The sequence below is a fragment of the Salvelinus alpinus genome, chromosome 3 (assembly GCF_045679555.1).
Source record: "Salvelinus alpinus chromosome 3, SLU_Salpinus.1, whole genome shotgun sequence".
NCBI classification, from domain to species: domain Eukaryota; kingdom Metazoa; phylum Chordata; class Actinopteri; order Salmoniformes; family Salmonidae; genus Salvelinus; species Salvelinus alpinus.
In genome coordinates this window covers 43,629,501-43,638,719 of record NC_092088.1, presented here as the reverse complement: position 1 = coordinate 43,638,719, position 9,219 = coordinate 43,629,501, and positions in this window count along the sequence as shown.

The following is a 9,219-nucleotide window of genomic DNA, read 5'->3' as shown; positions in this document are numbered from 1 at the left end:
CAGAGTTAACACCCACCTTCTTCTCCACCCAGCCCGATACCACAAATTTGGTCGGCCAGAAGACATGGCTCCACTTTCTCCACAAAACGGACTCCCACTGGGCCAGATTCATCTTGGGCATTCCCCTGTTCATTAGGGTGAGGCTCTGAAGCCTTCCCCACACCTGTCAACCCAGGTTGTTCCTTTTCACTTTTGTGGGATTCGATCTCTGAACTCCCACTATCCGCCTCCATCTCAAGATTCTCAAGCGATAAAGTAGATTTAAGAAATTCCAGTTGGCTTGTATTCCGGGGACGTAGGTTTATACTAAACGCCATTGTTATGCCTTCACTTCATCGCACTTCCTCCGGTCTTCTCTTCCTGTCCTCAGACCCACCCGTGATCGTGGACACTTTTTCTATGGGATTATGGCGGTCCACAAACAACGTTAGAGGTGCATGCCTCCACCTACTGGATGGGTGGAAAACGGATCAACTTTAACGGCAAATTTTTAAAATTTATTTTACCTTTTATTTAACTAGGCAAGTCAGTTAAGAACACATTCTTATTTTCAACGACAGCCTAGGAACAGTGGGTTAACTGCCTTGTTCAGGGGCAGAATGACAGATTTTTACCTTGTCAGCTCGGGGATTCGATCTGACCACTAGGCTACCTGCCGCTCAAATAATAGGGAGAAGAGAAGAATGTGGGGAAAAACACATATATATATATATATATATATAAACAAAAATATAAACGCAACAATTTCAAAGATCTTACTTACTGTTCATATGAGGAAATGATCAGTCATCCCAAACCATCTCAATTGGATTGAGGTCAGGTGATTGTGGAGGCCAGGTCATCTGATGCAGCACTTCATCACTCTCCTTCTTGGTCAACTAGCCCTTACACAGCCTGGAGGTGTTGGGTCATTGTCCTGTTTGTCCTAATAGTCCCACTAAGCGCAAACCAGATGGGATGGCGTATCACTGCAGAATGCTGTGGTAGCCATGCTGGTTAAGTGTGCCTTGAATTCTAAATAAATCACAGTCTCGCCAGCAAAGCATCATAACCCCCCCCCCCCCCCCCCAATGCTTCATGGTGGGAACCACGCATGCAGAGATCATCTGTTCACCTACTCACAAAGACGGTTGGAACCAAAAATCTCAAATTTGAACTCATCAGACCAAAGGACAGATTTCCCCCGGTCTAATGTCCATTGCTCGTGTTTCTTGGCCCAAGCAAGTATCTTCTTCTTATTGGTGTCCTTTAGTAGTTTTTTTGTTGTTGCAGCAATTCGACCATGAAGGTCTGACTCATGCAATTTCCTCTGAACAGTTGATGCTGATGTGTCTGTTACTTGAACTCTGCGATGCATTTGTGTCTTTGGCATCATTAAAAGTGAAGACTGCTATTTTATCAAATCAATTCTCTGTAATTATTATTAATTGATTAAACTAATCATGTAAATGTAATTAACTAGGAAGTCGGGGCACCACGGAAAATCTTCAGATTACAAAGTTATAATTTTCCGAATATAACTCTTCAGATATTTTAATATGATAAATTAGTCTAATATTAATGAATTATTCTTTACCTCACGTCAGTCTCATTCCAAATGACGTAAATTGTTGGTTATCTGCACGAACCCAGCATTTACTGTAAATCATCCATACACCAATTGGCCTAATCATTTATTTACTAACTAACTAAATAATCACAGAAATGCCTAAACAAACAAGCAAACAGTAGATATTGGTTACTAACAAATGATAGGGAAGATTCCCTAGTGGGCTAAGCCGATATGACGGCTTGGTGGACAAAGGGGGTGTGGACTGAGAGAGCGGGAAAGACAATGGATCACTACACACAGTGGATAATTATATTCATTGAAATTCTAATCCTTTGCACATGAACGCTCGCTCATTTGGGAATAATTGCAATCAATATATTTACACCAATATGTCGTTGTCTTCTCTGTTGGAATCGTCAGTCCGTCTGCTGGAGAGTCAGTTCATCAGAGTTTCTGGCTACTCATGGTGGCGGCTCCTGATAGTGTCTGTTGTAATGGATACGTCAGGCGTCTGTTGGGGTTCATTCCTTGGTCCTTGTCAATCATTGGCTCATTTGTGAAATTAGCATTCAGACAATATCTTCAAGTAAATCAATCAAAAACCTTTATTAATGCAATTGCAGACAGAAGTTGACAACAGGAACATGGCAGTAGCTTCTCTGAATTTATTAGCATTGTCTACTGTCACACAAGATCAAAATGTCAAAACCAGACAGTGGTTACTTCTCTTGATCCAGTTTCGGTCTGACTCAGACCTAGACCGTTTACACATTCTCCAAAATATGGATATTGTTCTCAAATTCTGTGATGTAGTAGAAGTTCCTTTGTTTTACTGTGAAACTCTCTCCATACTGCATGGCCAGGGAAGGAGAGTCTCCGCCAGGAATTTATGACCTGAGATAACAACCTGGGTGTAGGAGAGAGGGGGAAGCCACGATCTATACCCAGAAAGGTGCAGTTAATTCTAATTAACTTATTCTCTGCAGCAGAGGTAACTCTGGGTCTTCCTTTCCTGTGGTGGTCCTCATGAGAGCCAGTTTCATCATAGCGCTTGATGGTTTTTGCAACTGAACTTGAAGAAACTTTCAAAGTTCTTAAATTTCCGGATTGACTGACCATGTCTTAAAGTAATGACAGACTGTCGTTTCTCTTTGCTTATTTGAGCTGTTCTTGCCATAATATGGACTTGGTATTTTACCAAATAGGGCTATCTTCTGTATACCCACCGTACCTTGTCACAACTGATTGGCTCAAACACATTTAGAAGGAAAGAAATTCCACAAATTAACAAGGCACACCTGTTCATTGAAATGCATTCCAGGTTGACTACCTCACCTTTACACAGTGTGTAAAGCTGTCAAGGCAAACTGTGGCTAGTTTGAAGAATCTCAAATATATAAAATCTATTTTTATTTAACACTTTTTTTGGTTACTACATGATTCCATATGTGTTATTTCGTAGTTTTGATGTCTTCACTACTATTCTACAATGTAAAAATAAAGAAAAACCCTGGAATGAGTAGGTGTGTCCAAAACTGGTACTGTATGATCAAAAGTATGTAGACCCCTGCTCGTCAAACATCTCTTAACAAAATAATGAGCATTAGTATGGAGTTGGTCCCCCCCTTTGCTGCTATAACAACTTCCACTCTTCTGGGAAGGCTTTCCACTAGATGTTTGAACAATTCTGCAGGGACTTGCTTCCATTCAGCCACGAGTATTAGTGAGGTCGGACACTGATATAGGGTGATTAGACCTGGCTCGCGTTCGAATTCATCCCAAAGGTTTGATGGGGTTGAGGTCAGGGCTCTGTGCAGCTTATTCAATTTCTTCCACACTGATCTCAACAAACCTTATATATATTTTTTTTTACTACCCCCTTTTCTCCACAATTTTGTGAAATACAATTGGTAGTTAGTCTTTTCTCATCGCTGCAACTCCCTTAGACTCGGGAGAGGCGAAGGTCGAGAGACATGCGTCCTCCAACACAACCCTGCCAAGCCACACTGCTTCTTGACACACTGCTCGCTTAACCCAGAAGCACCAATGTGTCGGAGGAACACCGTCCAGCTGGCGACCAAAGTAAGCTTGTGGGCGCCTGGTCCGCCACAAGGAGTCGCTAAAGTGTGATGAGTCAAGGAAATCTCGGGCGGCCAAACCCTCCCCTAAACCGGACAACGCTGGGCCAACTGTGTGCCGCCTCATGGGTCTCCCGGTCACGACCAGCTGTGACACAGCTTGAGATTGAACCCGGGGCCGTAGTGACGCCTCAAGCACTGCAATGCAGTGCCTTAGACCACTGCGACACTCGGGAGGCTCTGACAAACCATTTCTGTATGGACCTTGCTTTGTGCACAGGGGCATTGTCATGCTGAAACAGCAAAGGGCCTTTCGCAAACTGTTGCCGCAAAGTCGGAAGCACAGAATCGTCTAGAATGTCATTGTATGTTGTAGCATTAAGAGTTCCCTTCACTGGAACTAAGGGGCCTAGCCCGAACCATGAAAAACAGCCCCAGACCATTATTCCTCCTCCACCAAACTTTACAGTTGGCACTACGCATTCGGGCAAGTAGGACTGCCAGATGGTGAAGCGTGATTCATCACTCCAGAAAATGCGTTTCCATTCCATACCATTTTTACGCGCTTCTTGCTTCAGCACTTGGCAATCCCATTCTGTGAGCTTGTGTGGCCTACCACTTTGCGGCTGAGCCGTTGTTGCTCCTAGACGTTGCCACTTCACAATAACAGCACTTACAGTTGACCTGGGCAGCTCTAGCACAGCAGAAATTTGACGAACTGACTTGTTGGAAAGGTAGCATCCTATGACGGTACCACGTTGAAAGTCACTGAGCTCTTCAGTAAAGCCATTCTACAGCCAATGTTTGTCTATGAAGATTGCAAGGCTGTGTGCCTGATTTTATACACCTGTCAGCTGTGGCTGAAATAGCTGAATCCACTAATTTGTAGGGGTGTCCACATACTTTTGTATATATAGTGCATCTTGCTGCGCTTTGTAAACGCAGATCAAAAATGCTTCTTATTATAGTTTCTGCTTTGCATCAGACTAATTTTGTGCTTCAGTTGCACTTCTTCACTCAGATGAAAATTCCCGAATTGCATTATAATCAGTACTTTTCTGTGGTAAACTGCAAGATTAACTTAGAGAAAAACATTAGGAAATGTAGCTGGCTGCATTCTTTCTATGGTAATCATTACAAATATGATGGTCATGCATAATTTTTTGCAAAAAAGTCCTTGCTTTTTAATTGTAAGCTCATTTACTTGTGTGGCTGCTAGCCAAATAGCATAGCACTTCTGTTGCCAGCCAGACCTGCAGCCACTGGTGTTTGAGCCAGCACCCCAACCCACACTGCAGCTAGTGTCTCGTCTAGACCAGCCATCACTGGATTTAATTCCAGTGCTGGTCCCAAGACTACCTTCTGCCCTTGCAGACCTGCTTGGCTTGGACCTGATGCCCAAGCTGACTCGCTAGCTAGTGTCTCAGTCAGGGTCCAATCGAGCACCTGATCCTTCACGGTCTTTCCTGGACCTAGCAGCAGCAGATACTGTGAGCAGGTCGTCCCTCACTGCCCGCTCCATCCATGCCACTGAAAGGGTGGAGACATGGGGAGGCAGGGCTTACAAGCACCAGACATCACGGGCGGCGAAGATGACACAAGGCTGCGCCGCCGCACAAGGATTTTCTTGACATTTAAAAATGCCTCCATTCAAAGACACAAGCTCTGAGACACTTTACACAAGCAGAGGTACTGGGAGGATGGACTTTCCATTTTTTAGCTCTGCACCCCCAACTTTCACACCTTTGCTCCTGGAACCAATGACCGTATATATGAATGGACAAAGCCATTGATCACGTGACATGATTAATTCCTATGTGAAGACTCAATGAAGTCGGTTAAGATGGCGTCTCATGGAGACATAACATGCATAGTTTGAGCTACTGCAGGAAGTGATGTTGCAGGCTAGCTCAGTGCTGCCACCTCTCATTGATTAATGAGAGGGGGCAGCACCTCCCGGCCGGCTCGGCCCTCCCTTCCTGCTCTGAGTGACTCAGAACAGAGCTACGGGCAGCTGAGCGAAAATTGAGGAAAACTAAACTCCTGGAGGACCTATCATCCTTTCACTCCCTCCTCTCTACCTTCTCTTCCTCTGTGTCCACTGCTAAAGCTACCACTATACATTTCAAGCATATGCCTCTAACACTAGGAAACTCTCTTCCACCTTCTCCTCCGTCCTTATTCCTCCACCCCCTACCTCTCTGTGGACGAGTTTGTCAACCACTTTGAAAAGAAGGTTGACGAAATCTGCTATTCATTCACTCAGCATATTGAGTCCACTGGTTTCACTCACACAGAACTACCCTACGCCTTGACCTCTTTCTCCCCTCTCTCTCCAGATGAAATCCTGCGACTAGTGAGGTCTGGCCACCCGACAACATGCCTGCTCAACCCCATCCCCTCCTCCCTTCTCCAGACCATCTCTGGAGACCTTCTCTGTCCTGGCACCCCAATGGTGGAACCAGCTTCCCCCTGAAGTTAGGACAGTAGCGTCCCCCCCCCCCCCCCTCCCTCCATTTCTAGCTCTGACTCTACTGATAGCTACTTTATTGAGGAAAAATGTACTTTCTATTCCTGTGATATGTGGTTGTCCCACCTAGCTATCTTAAGATGAATGCACTAACTGTAAGTCGCTCTGGATAAGAGCATCAGCTAAATGACAAAAATGTAAATGTAAAAGGCAGACTGCAGGCTGCCATTAGCAACTAAATTCTCCTTAACTTCTTCTGTGTGCCATTTTTTTTTTAAATGATCGGTTTAAGGACATACAATGAGTATACAAAAAATTAAGAACACCTGTTCTTTCCATGACAGACTGACCAGGTGAATCCAGGTGAAATCTATGATCCCTTATTGATGTCACTTTTAAAATCCACTTCAATCAGTGTAGATTAAGGGGAGGATACAGGTTAAAGAAGGATTTTTAAGCCTTGAGACATGGATTGTGTATATCAGAGGGTGAACGGGCAAGACAAAAGATGTAAGTGCCTTTGAACTGGGTATGGTAGTAGGTGTCAGGCGCACCGGTTTGTCTCAAGAACTCCAACACTGCTGGGTTAACGCTCAACAGTTTCCTGTATGTATCAAGAATGGTCCACCACCCAAAGGAAATCCAGCCAACTTGACACAATTGTGGGAAGGATATGAGTGTACATGGGCCAGCATCCCTGTGGAACACGTTCACTACTTTGAAGAGTCCATTCCCCGACGAATTGAGGCTGTTCTGAGGGCAAACAGGAGGAGTGCAACTCAATATTAGGAAGGTGCTCCTAATGTTTGGTATACTCAGTGTACATCTGGTGTATTAGAAACAATTATTAGTACCATGATTGTCTTTAAAACCATTTTTTTTATATACACGAAGATTGACCAAGATTGACATTTTTCCATTCACTTCAGTGGCTTCAATGAGAGGGGGCAGTCGTTCTCCCCTGCCTGGAACATTCTGTTGCTATGGGCAACTCTGCTGAATAAGTCAGCTGACAGATGTCAGTGAAACAGGCCTGGTCCTAAAGCACACTGTTCCCTTGTTTTTTTATCACATTCCAACGATAAAACTGGCGGGGGCAAAAATGCTATTTCAGAATGTGGGGGGGACAAATTGATCCGACGGATGGCAGCCCTCATGGCCAATTTTTTTTACACGCTAGCCTAGCAACAGTAGCTTAGCATACTACTGCTAGCTGCTATTGTGTATATACTGGTCTATTGTATGCTATGCTAGCCCTCCTGTGTAATATGCTACCATTACTGCTATGTAGCATGTTAGCCCACTTGTATACTATAGTCTTAGCGTGCCCTGACCATACTGTGCATATATACGGTTTGATCGTGTGTTGTGTTAGGTTATACATTGGTAGCTAATAGTAGTAGCATATGTGCCATTTCCTGCTGTTTCCTGTTTACATATGTAGCTATTTATGCCATATCACAATACTATTTACTATACAGTTATTATTCATTCTAGTGCTACCGTTATGCATAGCCATAACAGACTGTGCACTGTGTAATACATGCACTCTATTTCTGTTCTCTATACAGAACAGAGAACCACTTCCACGACTAGTATATCCTCCTTATTTGCTGTGTGTGTGTGTCTGTTTGGTGTGTGGCAATAAAGTGTGAATTGTATCTCTGTCTCCTGCTGGTCATTATCAGTTCTCTTACTGGGACTCTAGGACAATTGTAGCCTATCAAAAATCTAAACTGGCAGCTCTTTCGAGACCACCACCCATTTGTGGAGCTCTTTCTCAGGCTGTACTTGACCAACATTAGAACGGGAAACTACGTGTAATAGGGTATGGGTCCAGAACTCTAACTCCAGCAGAGAAAAACGACCACCGTTCTGGCAAACTTGAGTTTTTAGCGCTGAAGTAGGCGATCTGTGACAAGTTTAGTAACCACCTACCTACCTTTACAGACTACTACCCATTGACCTATGTTCTGAGCACAACAAGACTCAATGCAGTAGGTCACTGCTGGGTCGGGGAGTTGGCTGACTTCCACTTTGACTTTAAGTACAGATCTGGGAAGAAAAATGCAGACGCTGACATGCTGTGACATTGTCCTGTCAATCTCCACAGCCACGTGGGTGAATACACGAAAGCTATGCTACCAGAAGTCGGCTCAAATCAAATTTTAGTTGTCACATGATTACTTACAACAATAAAGATTTTTTTTTTTTATAATATAAATGCCTGGACTTTTAATTTGAGAATATCTTATACAACGGGTTAAAGTTCTGTGTAGTAACCCCAGGTGTAAAACAGTAAATAATCAAATCAAAGTTTATTTGTCACGTGCGCCGAATACAACAAGTGTAGACCTTACAGTGAAATGCTTACTTACAGGCTCTAACCAATAGTGCAAAAAAGGTGTTAGGTGAACAATAGGTAAGTAAAGAAATAAAACAACAGTAAAAAGACAGGCTATATACAGTAGCGAGGCTATGAAAGTAGCGAAGCTACACACAGACACCGGTTAGTCAGGCTGATTGAGGTAGTATGTACATGTAGATATGGTTAAAGTGACTATGCATATATGATGAACAGAGAGTAGCAGTAGCGTAAAAGAGGGGTTGGCGGGTGGTGAGTGGCGGGACACAATGCAGATAGCCAGGTTAGCCAATGTGAGGGAGCACTGGTTGGTCGGCCCAATTGAGGTAGTATGTACATGAATGTATAGTTAGTGACTATGCATATATGATAAACAGAGAGTAGCAGCAGCGTAAAAAGAGGGTTTGGGGGGGGCACACAATGCAAATAGTCCGGGTAGCCATTTGATGACCTGTTCAGGAGTCTTATGGCTTGGGGGTAAAAAACTGAGAAGCCTTTTTGTCCTAGACTTGGCACTCCGGTACCGCTTGCCATGCGGTAGTAGAGGGGTGGCTGGGGTCTTTGACAATTTTTAGGGCCTTCCTCTGACACTGCCTGGTTTAGAGGTCCTGGATGGCAGGCAGCTTAGCCCCAGTGATGTACTGGGCCGTACGCACTACCCTCTGTAGAGCCTTGCGGTCAGAGGCCGAGCAATTGCCGTACCAGGCAGTGATGCAACCAGTCAGGACGCTCTCGATGTTGCAGCTGTAGAACC